The sequence below is a fragment of the Rutilus rutilus genome (genome assembly GCF_951802725.1).
Source record: "Rutilus rutilus genome assembly, chromosome: 12".
NCBI classification, from domain to species: domain Eukaryota; kingdom Metazoa; phylum Chordata; class Actinopteri; order Cypriniformes; family Leuciscidae; genus Rutilus; species Rutilus rutilus.
Genome location: NC_140217.1, coordinates 41,663,667 through 41,678,175, shown reverse-complemented (window position 1 = coordinate 41,678,175; position 14,509 = coordinate 41,663,667). Strand labels below are relative to the sequence as shown.

General features: G+C 36.8%; 1 long non-coding RNA gene across 1 annotated transcript; it reads left to right on the top strand.

The window, feature by feature from the left end:
* Nucleotides 1–4,544: 4,544 nt before the first annotated feature.
* LOC311300833 lies at nt 4,545–13,272 on the top strand. Its single transcript, XR_014629380.1, has 3 exons — nt 4,545–4,665; nt 4,952–5,067; nt 13,033–13,272. It is a non-coding gene; the product is annotated as an uncharacterized lncRNA (long non-coding RNA).
* Nucleotides 13,273–14,509: the final 1,237 nt, after the last annotated feature.

The window sequence follows — 14,509 nt, the reverse complement described above, 5'->3', positions numbered from 1 at the left end:
ACACTACTCTCGGTTGTCATGGTTTCTGCAGTAATGTTTGCAGATTTCTGCTAATCAAGGTCATCATGTGACAGAAGCTCGAGTCAAACCCATACATCTGAGCTGTAACCGCAGCGGAAACAGAATCACCCGCGGCCGAAGGATCTAGCTCTCGCCACACTGATGAATCCTGAAGACGTTTCCACTGGTCTGTGTGTGTCAGGAGTTTGTTGGGATGAATAAAGCAGGATCTCGTCGCCGCCTCTCATTCTCTCTCGGGCTTCATGCCAGCGAACACCCACACACTCCTGTATAATTCCTCACTCAAACACACTCAAACCTGCCACAGTGAGACTTGCAAAAAAACACGGTTATGCATGAAACGGGAGAAACATCAAGCATTTAATTCATTAACAGCAGTATAATTCAATTATTATATTCAAATGTTCTTCTAGAAATATAAATGATATTAACAAATAAAAAGATATCTTCCTTTTTTTCTTCTTCCCTTTCTTCATAATGTTAAGTTTATTCTTAACATTAAAATAATCATGCAAAATAAGATTTATTTGCTCATATTTTTGTGGCAATCGTGATTATGATAATTGTGTCACTCAGTGGTCCAATCAGAGGGATGCTTAAGCGATTGTGTACTTTGTGTTTATTGTGTTGTTATGCCTCTATAGCAGACTGAACTGTGAGTCAGGATCACATACGCCTTCAGACGCCCACACACACACACCCACGGGCCGTATGCACACACACACACGCGCACACACACACACACACACACACACACACACACGGGCCGTATGCACACACACACACTCTCATGCACACACACATGCACAGAGACACACACACACACACACACACACAGGGCGTATGCACACACACACACACAGGGCGTATGCACGCACACGCACGCACACGCACACACACACAGATACACACACACGCACAGAGACACACACACACACACGAGATGGAGATGGAGTCTCGATGGAGATGGAGATGGAGATGGAGATGGAGATGGAGTCTCGATGGAGATGGAGATGGAGATGGAGATGGAGATGGAGTCTCGATGGAGATGGAGATGGAGTCTCGATGGAGATGGAGATGGAGATGGAGATGGAGATGGAGATGGAGATGGAGATGGAGACTCGATAGAGATGGAGATGGAGATGGAGATTCGATAGAGATGGAGATGGAGACTCGATGGAGATGGAGATGGAGACTCGATAGAGATGGAGATGGAGACTCGATGGAGATGGAGATGGAGACTCGATGGAGATGGAGATTCGATGGAGATGGAGATGGAGACTCGATAGAGATGGAGATGGAGATGGAGATTCGATAGAGATGGAGATGGAGACTCGATGGAGATGGAGATTCGATGGAGATGGAGATGGAGACTCGATAGAGATGGAGACTCGATAGAGATGGAGACTCGATGGAGATAGAGATGGAGACTCGATGGAGATGGAGACTCGATGGAGATGGAGACTCGATAGAGATGGAGACTCGATAGAGATGGAGACTCGATAGAGATGGAGACTCGATGGAGATGGAGACTCGATGGAGATGGAGACTCGATAGAGATGGAGACTCGATAGAGATGGAGACTCGATAGAGATGGAGACTCGATAGAGATGGAGACTCGATGGAGATTCGATGGAGATGGAGATGGAGACTCGATAGAGATGGAGATGGAGACTCAATGGAGATGGAGATGGAGTCTCGATGGAGATGGAGATGGAGAGACTGATTAGGGGGACAAGATCCCATCACACTTTCTGCTAATGTTTCTCTTTATTTCTGAAAGCTCTGCCTGCAGTGTGTGTTTGTAGTGTGTTTGTAGTGTGTGTGAGCTGCTTTCCTCTTATCAGAGTTGATGATGATTATTAAAGAGTGAGTCTAAGTCGACTAGTTCTCCTGGAGTCTGAAGCGTGGAGCGACACACACTCATTCATGTCTCACACTCCCCATCTTAATGCTAACCAGCAGCAGAATGCTAATGAACGCTGATGTCTCTCTAAACGGACATCGATGATGCTTTTTCAGACTAGCTTCAACAGGCTCAGATCACGTGTGAAACCAGTTCGATTCTTAATGTGGAGTTCACATTTCCTGAGCCAAAGACCCATGCAGGAGTTCAGCTCTAACTGGGACTGAAAAGAAAATCTGCGCTGCTTTATTCAGTCGCGCGGTGAAACATGCAGTGAAACGGGTTGAAGCTCTTCAAGCTTTCTCTGCTGAAACACAAGCACTTCATTTATTATAATCTGATTCGACCTCAATGATCTGACACTGGTAAAGCTGTCGCTGTGAGGAGAGATGGACCTGAGACAGTCAGAGATTAGACCCGGTGTAACGATCACACAAACGCATAAAAGCCTGTGGAAGATAATGCCTCTATTAATTAACATAATCATCTGGGGCCGTCCTGCATTAGACAGATGTAGGAACGAAGAGCCTGTGGGCGGCTGTCGTGTAAATGTGCTTCTGTACACGAGTGTGTGAATCAGGCTATCTGTGAGTGTGTTGGGGCTGAGAGCCCTCGAGAGAGTGTGTAGGCAGGGGTCCACACACACACACACACGTGGGTGGAGAGGTATATGGAGTTAAGCCTGTTCACCGCCTAACGATTGATCACTTGTGTGAATAAGAGAGAGAGAGAGAGAGAGAGAGAGAGAACAAGTGATTTTATATCACTGTGAGAAATACGCCGCTCACTCCAGATCATGCCAGTGAAGGACGACAGCTGAAAAACAAAACATGAAAAATAGAGGGCAGTGAAGGAAAGAAGAAGAATGTGGAAAAATAAATGGGATGATGTAAGTTTGTGCTGACGTCTCAGGTAAGAACCTTTATCAGTGTGTGTGTGTGTGTGTGTGTGTGTGTGATATAAGTCTTGACACTGTTTGCTTCACTCAACCTGAGAGTTTATAAAGTCTGTGCTTCCAGAGTCAGGAACAGAAAACAGATAAATATGATTCAGTGCAGCAGGAGATGTGATGGACACACACAGATCATGAAACTACAGAGCTCCAGAAATCAGTCCAGATGACATATATATCAGAGACATGAATATGTGATCAGACGAGGAGTTTAAACTCGTGTTTCTCTCCAGTTTTGCAGAAGTTCGAGGGAAACGACGGTAACGCAGCTGAATGTTTATTTCATTCCGTTAGATCTTCTCTATATCATTACTATTCCTTATTAAAAACGTTGAAGGGCTCGACAGCTTTATGAAGATCTCCAAAGTCAACACGCGGATTGTTTGGTGGATGTGTAGAAAATCCCCCCAGAACTCGAGCGTGGACGCGCATATGATGCCTAAAATATTGTAACATCTAGTGCCTTTACTAGTTTAGACTTATAGAAAATCTGGACATTTGGGCGAATGAGAACTAGAGAATTAGGGTTCGTTGTAAAAATAAATGGTTTTACACAAGTGTCCCTACATATCCACACAGAAACTTAATCGGGTCCTATAGCAACATCTGATCAAAATGATTGTTGCTTTTAACATTTGCATTTCGTAGGCAGGGATGTTTTCTTACTGTTACAGTTCAATAGCTGTAAATCAGTTTCTTTTTAAGTAAAAAGAAAGACCAGACAAGAGTATAGATATCTACTTACACTGGCTGAAGAATCATAGAACACATGCTTTGTAAAAAAAAAAAACTGCTGCACTTTTGATAGATTGACTCAAGTAAAGCAGTTAAAAATCCAAACATCATCATCATCATCATCATCATCATCATCCAGACATAACAAGCAATTCAAATGATTGTATTTACCACTAATCTGGTCTAACAATAAAAGCTTTTGATTCCCAGCATCTGAAATAATCATACTAGACATTCATTAGTCCACACAATGCATTTGAGTGCATCTCTGAAAATATATTTTGCTCAACACACACAGACGCTGTCGCCCACACAGAGAATCGTGGTGTACAGGAGCCAAGCAGCAGTCGGAGAAAACCCATTAGTATAACATCACAGCAGAGACTGTGTAGACGTTATAGCAGAATCATTGAGGAAAACCATCATTAATATATCAACTAATTTAACTAGAAGAGGCGGATCTGAATCTGACTGTAGGCGTTTAAGCATTAAAGCGGTCGTGTCAGTCAGAATATCTAACCTCAAGCTTTTGCATGGCTGTTATAACACTTCCTACATTAGAAAAATGTGAAGGGCACAAATGTTGCTGAAAACCTGATTTAGTCACTCAGATCGAAAGATAGGCTTATTGGGATTGTGTTGGAAGGTTTGGTTGTTCTAGAACTCAACCTTTATTTGAATACTATATTAATTCACGTCTCATTTATATGCGAGTAGTTTCTCCAGCACAGCAAAGGACATTCCTTTGTGTCTCCATGAATGGCGTCACTGACCTTCCCATTGAGAAAATGCCCCGTAAGCTCCGCCCCCTGACACGATAGGTCAGACCCCATAGGCTCCGCCCCCGGACACAATAGGTCAGAACACAGAGGCTCCGCCCACCTGGGCTCCCGCCTCTCTTTAAAGGGCCAGACCGGCAACATGTGACTCGATTTCAGCGTGGGAGTAAAAAGGGGAGAGAAGAACAGACCAGGACAGGAATGAAGGGAAACTGGAGGAGAGGAACGAAGGAAAGGTGGAGGTCTAAAGAGGGTTTCCGCTGGTCTGGGACGTGAGTACTACATTTTGCAATGTCATCATGGTTTTATTGTGCCAGACAAGTACAATGTGACTTGTGTCCTGTGACACATTTTTGTGATGGAAAAAAGGAGGAATGTGATAAAGTGTAGTGAAGTATATAATGTGAAGCAAAGAAAATGAAACAAGAACACAGGAGTGTTTGTGGATTGATAGTGGTTCGGTCTGACCGCACCGGCCCTGTGAAGTAGATTACTCATTAAACTCAAGATGGATGCCGACAAACACTAACCTTAACCCGCTTCTTCATGCTTTCACAGGGTGAGAGAATGAAACTCCAGCGCTCTTCCCTGAGAAACATCAGGATTTCACACCGAATGAAGAGAAAACCCTGGAAAAGCAACTGAGTGAGTGGAAAACAGGAGTTTGCAAACAGGTAGTATCTCATTATCTCAGTGTCTCAATGTCTCAGTATCTCAATGTCTCAATGTCTCAGTGTCTCAATGTCTCAATATATCAATATCTCAGTATCTCAATGTCTCAATGTCTCAGTATCTCAATGTCTCAATGTCTCAGTGTCTCAATGTCTCAGTATCTCAATGTCTCAATGTCTCAGTGTCTCAATGTCTCAGTATCTCAGTGTCTCAATGTCTCAGTATCTCAATGTCTCAATGTCTCAGTGTCTCAGTGTCTCAATATATCAATATCTCAGTATCTCAATATATCAATATCTCAGTATCTCAATGTCTCAATGTCTCAGTATCTCAATGTCTCAATGTCTCAGTGTCTCAATATCTCAGTATCTCAGTGTCTCAATGTCTCAGTATCTCAATGTCTCAATGTCTCAGTGTCTCAGTGTCTCAATATATCAATATCTCAGTATCTCAATATATCAATATCTCAGTATCTCAATGTCTCAATGTCTCAGTATCTCAGTATCTCAATGTCTCAATGTCTCAGTGTCTCAATGTCTCAATGTCTCAATGTCTCAGTGTCTCAATATATCAATATCTCAGTATCTCAATGTCTCAGTATCTCAATGTCTCAATGTCTCAGTGTCTCAATGTCTCAATGTCTCAGTGTCTCAATATATCAGTATCTCAATATATCAATATCTCAATATCTCAATATATCAATATCTCAGTATCTCAATATATCAATATCTCAGTATCTCAATATATCAATATCTCAATATATATCAATATCTCAGTATCTCAATATATCTCAGTATCTCAGTATCTCAATATATCTCAGTATCTCAGTATCTCAATATATCAATATATCAATATCTCAGTATCTCAATATATCAATATCTCAGTATCTCAGTATCTCAATATATCAATATCTCAATATATATCAATATCTCAGTATCTCAATATATCTCAGTATCTCAGTATCTCAATATATCAATATATCAGTATCTCAATATATCAATATCTCAGTATCTCAATATATCAATATCTCAGTATCTCAATATATATCAATATCTCAGTATCTCAATATATCTCAGTATCTCAGTATCTCAATATATCAATATATCAGTATCTCAATATATCTCAGTATCTCAGTATATCAATATATCAATATCTCAGTATCTCAATATCTCAGTATCTCAATATATCTCAGTATCTCAATATATCAATATCTCAGTATCTCAATATATCAATATCTCAATATCTCAATATATCAATATCTCAGTATCTCAATATATCAATATATCAGTATCTCAATATATCTCAGTATCTCAGTATATCAATATATCAATATCTCAGTATCTCAATATCTCAGTATCTCAATATATCTCAGTATCTCAATATATCAATATCTCAGTATCTCAATATATCAATATCTCAATATCTCAATATCTCAGTATCTCAGTATCTCAGTATCTCAATATATCTCAGTATCTCAATATATCTCAGTATCTCAATATATCAATATCTCAGTGTCTCAATATATCAATATCTCAGTATCTCAATATATCTCAGTATCTCAATATCTCAATATCTCAATATATCTCAGTATCTCAATATTTCAGTATCTCAATATTTCAGTATTTCAGTGTCTCAATATCTCAATATATCAATATCTCAGTATCTCAATACATCAATATCTCAGTATCTCAATATATCTCAGTATCTCAATATATCTCAGTATCTCAATATCTCAGTATCTCAATACATCAATATCTCAGTATCTCAATATATCTCAGTATCTCAATATATCTCAGTATCTCAATATTTCAGTATCTCAATATTTCAGTATTTCAGTGTCTCAATATCTCAATATATCAATATCTCAGTATCTCAATACATCAATATCTCAGTATCTCAATATATCTCAATATCTCAATATATCTCAGTATCTCAATATCTCAATACATCAATATCTCAATATATCTCAGTATCTCAATATTTCAGTATCTCAATATTTCAGTATTTCAGTGTCTCAATATCTCAATACATCAATATCTCAGTATCTCAATATATCAATATCTCAGTATCTCAATATATCTCAGTATCTCAATATATCTCAGTATCTCAATATATCAATATCTCAGTATCTCAATATATCTCAGTATCTCAATATATCTCAGTTTCTCAGTATCTCAATATATCTCAATATATCTCAGTATCTCAATATATCTCAGTATCTCAATATATCTCAGTATCTCAATATATCTCAGTATCTCAATATATCTCAATATATCTCAGTATCTCAATATATCTCAGTATCTCAATATCTCAATATATCTCAGTATCTCAATATATCTCAGTATCTCAATATATCTCAGTATCTCAGTATCTCAATATATCTCAGTATCTCAATATATCTCAGTATCTCAATATATCTCAGTATCTCAGTATCTCAATATATCTCAGTATCTCAATATATCTCAGTATCTCAATATATCTCAGTATCTCAATATATCTCAGTATCTTAATATATCTCAGTATCTCAGTATCTCAATATATCTCAGTATCTCAATATATCTCAGTATCTCAATATATCTCAGTATCTCAGTATCTCAATATATCTCAGTATCTCAGTATCTCAATATATCTCAGTATCTCAATATATCTCAGTATCTCAATATATCTCAGTATCTCAGTATCTCAATATATCTCAGTATCTCAATATATCTCAGTATCTCAATATATCTCAGTATCTCAATATATCTCAGTATCTCAATATATCTCAGTATCTCATATCTCAGTATCTCAGTATCTCAATATATCTCAGTATCTCAATATATCTCAGTATCTCAATATATCTCAGTATCTCAGTATCTCAATATATCTCAGTATCTCAATATATCTCAGTATCTCTCAGTATCTCAGTATCTCAATATATCTCAGTATCTCAATATATCTCAGTATCTCAATATATCTCAGTATCTCAGTATCTCAATATATCTCAGTATCTCAGTATCTCAATATATCTCAGTATCTCAATATATCTCAGTATCTCAATATATCTCAGTATCTCAGTATCTCAATATATCTCAGTATCAATATATCTCAGTATCTCAATATATCTCAGTATCTCAGTATCTCAATATATCTCAGTATCTCAATATATCTCAGTATCTCAATATATCTCAGTATCTCAATATATCTCAGTATCTCAATATTTCAGTATCTCAATATTTCAGTATTTCAGTGTCTCAGTATCTCAATATTTCAGTATCTCAATATATCAATATCTCAATATATCTCAGTATCTCAGTATCTCAATATATCTCAGTATTTCAGTATCTCAATATTTCAGTATCTCAGTGTCTCAGTATCTCAATATATCTCAGTATTTCAGTATCTCAATATTTCAGTATCTCAGTGTCTCAGTATCTCAATATTTCAGTATCTCAATATATCAATATCTCAATATATCTCAGTATCTCAGTATCTCTATATATCTCAGTATTTCAGTATCTCAATATTTCAGTATCTCAATATTTCAGTATTTCAGTGTCTCAGTATCTCAATATTTCAATATCTCAATATATATCAATATCTCAGTATCTCAATATATCTCAGTATCTCAGTATCTCAATATATCTCAGTATCTCAGTATCTCAATATATCAATATATCAATATCTCAGTATCTCAATATATCAATATCTCAGTATCTCAATATATCAATATCTCAATATATATCAATATCTCAGTATCTCAATATATCTCAGTATCTCAGTATCTCAATATATCAATATATCAGTATCTCAATATATCAATATCTCAGTATCTCAATATATCAATATCTCAGTATCTCAATATATATCAATATCTCAGTATCTCAATATATCTCAGTATCTCAGTATCTCAATATATCAATATATCAGTATCTCAATATATCTCAGTATCTCAGTATATCAATATATCAATATCTCAGTATCTCAATATCTCAGTATCTCAATATATCTCAGTATCTCAATATATCAATATCTCAGTATCTCAATATATCAATATCTCAATATCTCAATATATCAATATCTCAGTATCTCAATATATCAATATATCAGTATCTCAATATATCTCAGTATCTCAGTATATCAATATATCAATATCTCAGTATCTCAATATCTCAGTATCTCAATATATCTCAGTATCTCAATATATCAATATCTCAGTATCTCAATATATCAATATCTCAATATCTCAATATCTCAGTATCTCAGTATCTCAGTATCTCAATATATCTCAGTATCTCAATATATCTCAGTATCTCAATATATCAATATCTCAGTGTCTCAATATATCAATATCTCAGTATCTCAATATATCTCAGTATCTCAATATCTCAATATATCTCAGTATCTCAATATTTCAGTATCTCAATATTTCAGTATTTCAGTGTCTCAATATCTCAATATATCAATATCTCAGTATCTCAATACATCAATATCTCAGTATCTCAATATATCTCAGTATCTCAATATATCTCAGTATCTCAATATCTCAGTATCTCAATACATCAATATCTCAGTATCTCAATATATCTCAGTATCTCAATATATCTCAGTATCTCAATATTTCAGTATCTCAATATTTCAGTATTTCAGTGTCTCAATATCTCAATATATCAATATCTCAGTATCTCAATACATCAATATCTCAGTATCTCAATATATCTCAATATCTCAATATATCTCAGTATCTCAATATCTCAATACATCAATATCTCAATATATCTCAGTATCTCAATATTTCAGTATCTCAATATTTCAGTATTTCAGTGTCTCAATATCTCAATACATCAATATCTCAGTATCTCAATATATCAATATCTCAGTATCTCAATATATCTCAGTATCTCAATATATCTCAGTATCTCAATATATCAATATCTCAGTATCTCAATATATCTCAGTATCTCAATATATCTCAGTTTCTCAGTATCTCAATATATCTCAGTATCTCAATATATCTCAGTATCTCAATATATCTCAGTATCTCAATATATCTCAATATATCTCAGTATCTCAATATATCTCAGTATCTCAATATCTCAATATATCTCAGTATCTCAATATATCTCAGTATCTCAATATATCTCAGTATCTCAGTATCTCAATATATCTCAGTATCTCAATATATCTCAGTATCTCAATATATCTCAGTATCTCAGTATCTCAATATATCTCAGTATCTCAATATATCTCAGTATCTCAATATATCTCAGTATCTCAATATATCTCAGTATCTTAATATATCTCAGTATCTCAGTATCTCAATATATCTCAGTATCTCAATATATCTCAGTATCTCAATATATCTCAGTATCTCAGTATCTCAATATATCTCAGTATCTCAGTATCTCAATATATCTCAGTATCTCAATATATCTCAGTATCTCAATATATCTCAGTATCTCAGTATCTCAATATATCTCAGTATCTCAATATATCTCAGTATCTCAATATATCTCAGTATCTCAATATATCTCAGTATCTCAATATATCTCAGTATCTCATATCTCAGTATCTCAGTATCTCAATATATCTCAGTATCTCAATATATCTCAGTATCTCAATATATCTCAGTATCTCAGTATCTCAATATATCTCAGTATCTCAATATATCTCAGTATCTCTCAGTATCTCAGTATCTCAATATATCTCAGTATCTCAATATATCTCAGTATCTCAATATATCTCAGTATCTCAGTATCTCAATATATCTCAGTATCTCAGTATCTCAATATATCTCAGTATCTCAATATATCTCAGTATCTCAATATATCTCAGTATCTCAGTATCTCAATATATCTCAGTATCAATATATCTCAGTATCTCAATATATCTCAGTATCTCAGTATCTCAATATATCTCAGTATCTCAATATATCTCAGTATCTCAATATATCTCAGTATCTCAATATATCTCAGTATCTCAATATTTCAGTATCTCAATATTTCAGTATTTCAGTGTCTCAGTATCTCAATATTTCAGTATCTCAATATATCAATATCTCAATATATCTCAGTATCTCAGTATCTCAATATATCTCAGTATTTCAGTATCTCAATATTTCAGTATCTCAGTGTCTCAGTATCTCAATATATCTCAGTATTTCAGTATCTCAATATTTCAGTATCTCAGTGTCTCAGTATCTCAATATTTCAGTATCTCAATATATCAATATCTCAATATATCTCAGTATCTCAGTATCTCTATATATCTCAGTATTTCAGTATCTCAATATTTCAGTATCTCAATATTTCAGTATTTCAGTGTCTCAGTATCTCAATATTTCAATATCTCAATATATCTCAGTATCTCAATATATCTCAGTATTTCAGTATCTCAATATTTCAGTATCTCAGTATCTCAATATATCTCAGTATTTCAGTATCTCAGTGTCTCAGTATCTCAATATTTCAGTATCTCAATATATCAATATCTCAATATATCTCAGTATCTCTATATATCTCAGTATTTCAGTATCTCAATATTTCAGTATCTCAGTATTTCAGTATCTCAATATTTCAGTATCTCAGTGTCTCAGTATCTCAATATTTCAGTATCTCAATATATCAATATCTCAATATATCTCAGTGTCTCAATATCTCAATATATATCAGTATCTCAATATTTCAGTATCTCAGTGTCTCAATATTTCAGTATCTCAATGTCTCAGTATCTCAATATTTCAGTATCTCAATATTTCAGTATCTCAGTATTTCAGTATCTCAGTATTTCAGTATCTCAATATTTCAGTATCTCAGTGTCTCAGTATCTCAATATTTCAGTATCTCAATATATCAATATCTCAATATATCTCAGTATCTCAATATCTCAATATATCTCAGTATCTCAGTATCTCAATATTTCAGTATCTCAGTGTCTCAATATTTCAGTATCTCAGTGTCTCAGTATCTCAATATTTCAGTATCTCAGTGTCTCAGTATCTCAATATATCTCAGTATTTCAGTATCTCAATATATCAATATCTCAATATATCTCAGTATCTCAGTATCTCAATATCTCAGTATATCTCAGTATCTCAATATATCTCAGTATCTCAATATTTCAGTATCTCAGTGTCTCAGTGTCTCAATATTTCAGTATCTCAGTGTCTCAGTATCTCAATATTTCAGTATCTCAGTATCTCAATGTCTCAGTATCTCAATATTTCAGTATCTCAGTGTCTCAGTATCTCAATATTTCAGTATCTCAGTATCTCAATATTTCAGTATCTCAGTGTCTCAGTATCTCAATGTCTCAGTATCTCAATGTCTCAGTATCTCAATATTTCAGTATCTCAGTGTCTCAGTATCTCAATGTCTCAGTATCTCAATGTCTCAGTATCTCAATATTTCAGTTTCTCAATATGTCTCAATATCTCAATATATCAAAATCTCAATATATCTCAATATATCTCAACCTTAACCCGCTTAAAGACATTGAGGAACAGGTTTAGGCTCTGATGAGAGAGAGAGGGACATAAGAGTGTGTGTGACGAGAGAGAGAAGGACAGAAGAGTGTGTGTGACGAGAGAGAAGGACAGAAGAGTGTGTGTTTAACACACGAAACACAGAAACACACACACCTTCACCTGAGGAACTGAAGCATCTCACAGATTGACTGCGTTCGCCTTCACACCTGAAACATCATTCAGCAATCCCATAATGCTCACTGAACAAGAACCGGCACGTCCTGCTAAACTCTAAATCTTGTATAGTTATCTTTCATTAGTTTGAGGTACATCGAATATTTAGACTTTTCAGGCAAAAGTTGTGAAAACTCCAAAGAAACGGCTGCAGCTTCACCATTGTGTGTGTGTGTGTGTGTGTGTGTGTGTGTGTGAGAGAGAGAGACACACACTGAAACTCTGTCTGTCTCTCACAGTTCTCACACACACACACTGAGCTGAAACTCTTCCTTTCTGTCTCTCACAGGAGTTCACACACACAGAGACGAGAGAGAAGGATCTGCTCTGATTGACAGCGAGTGTCTAACGTCCCTCTTCCTGACAAATCATGGAAAACTGGAGTGTCATGTGACATCATGGAAACAGGAGATGATGCGAGTGGAAAAAAGAGCGTCACAAGTCAGTCATGTGACCGAGCGAGGACAAGCTTTCGTCATCACTGAGACCTCAACAGTTAGGAAATAATAAAGAGCTATTCTGTACAGGTGTATCGTGTGTGTGTGATGTATCCCACCCTGGTGTGTGTGTGACGTGTTCCACGCTAGTGTGTGTGACGTATCCTAACCCTGGTGTGTGTGACATATCCTAACCCTCGTGGTGTGTGTGACGTGTTCCACGCTAGTGTGTGTGACGTATCCTAACCCTGGTGTGTGTGACATATCCTAACCCTGGTGGTGTGTGTGACGTGTTCCACGCTGGTGTGTGTGACGTATCCTAACCCTGGTGTGTGTGTGTGTGTGTGTGTGACGTATCCTAACCCTCGTGGTGTGTGTGACGTATCCTAACCCTGGTGTGTGTGACATATCCTAACCCTGGTGGTGTGTGTGACGTGTTCCACGCTAGTGTGTGTGACATATCCTAACCCTGGTGGTGTGTGTGACGTGTTCCACGCTGGTGTGTGTGACGTATCCTAACCCTGGTGTGTGTGTGTGTGTGTGTGACGTATCCTAACCCTGGTGTGTGTGACATATCCTAACCCTGGTGGTGTGTGTGATGTGTTCCACGCTAGTGTGTGTGACGTATCCTAACCCTGGTGTGTGTGTGTGTGTGTGTGTGTGACGTATCCTAACCCTGGTGTGTGTGTGTGTGTGTGTGACGTATCCTAACTCTGGTGGTGTGTGTGACGTATCCTAACCCTGGTGTGTGTGACGTATCTCACCCTGGTGTGTGTGTGTGACGTATCCTAACCCTGGTGTGTGTGACGTATCTCACCCTGGTGTGTGTGTGACGTATCCTAACCCTGGTGTGTGTGTGACATATTCTAACTCTGGTGGTGTGTGTGACGTGCCCTAACTCTGGTGTGTGTGTGTGACATATCCTAACCCTGGTGTGTGTGACGTATCCTAACCCTGGTGTGTGTGTGTGAGACGTGTCCTAACCCTGGTGTGTGTGTGACATATTCTAACTCTGGTGGTGTGTGTGACGTGCCCTAACTCTGGTGTGTGTGTGTGACATATCCTAACCCTGGTGTGTGTGACGTATCCTAACCCTGGTGTGTGTGTGTGAGACGTGTCCTAACCCTGGTGTGTGTGTGACATATTCTAACTCTGGTGGTGTGTGTGACGTGCCCTAACTCTGGTGTGTGTGTGTGACATATCCTAACCCTGGTGTGTGTGACGTATCCTAACCCTGGTGTGTGTGTGTGAGACGTGTCCTAACCCTGGTGTGTGTGTGACGTATCCTAATTCTGGTGGTGTGTGTGACGTATCTCACCCTGGTGTGTG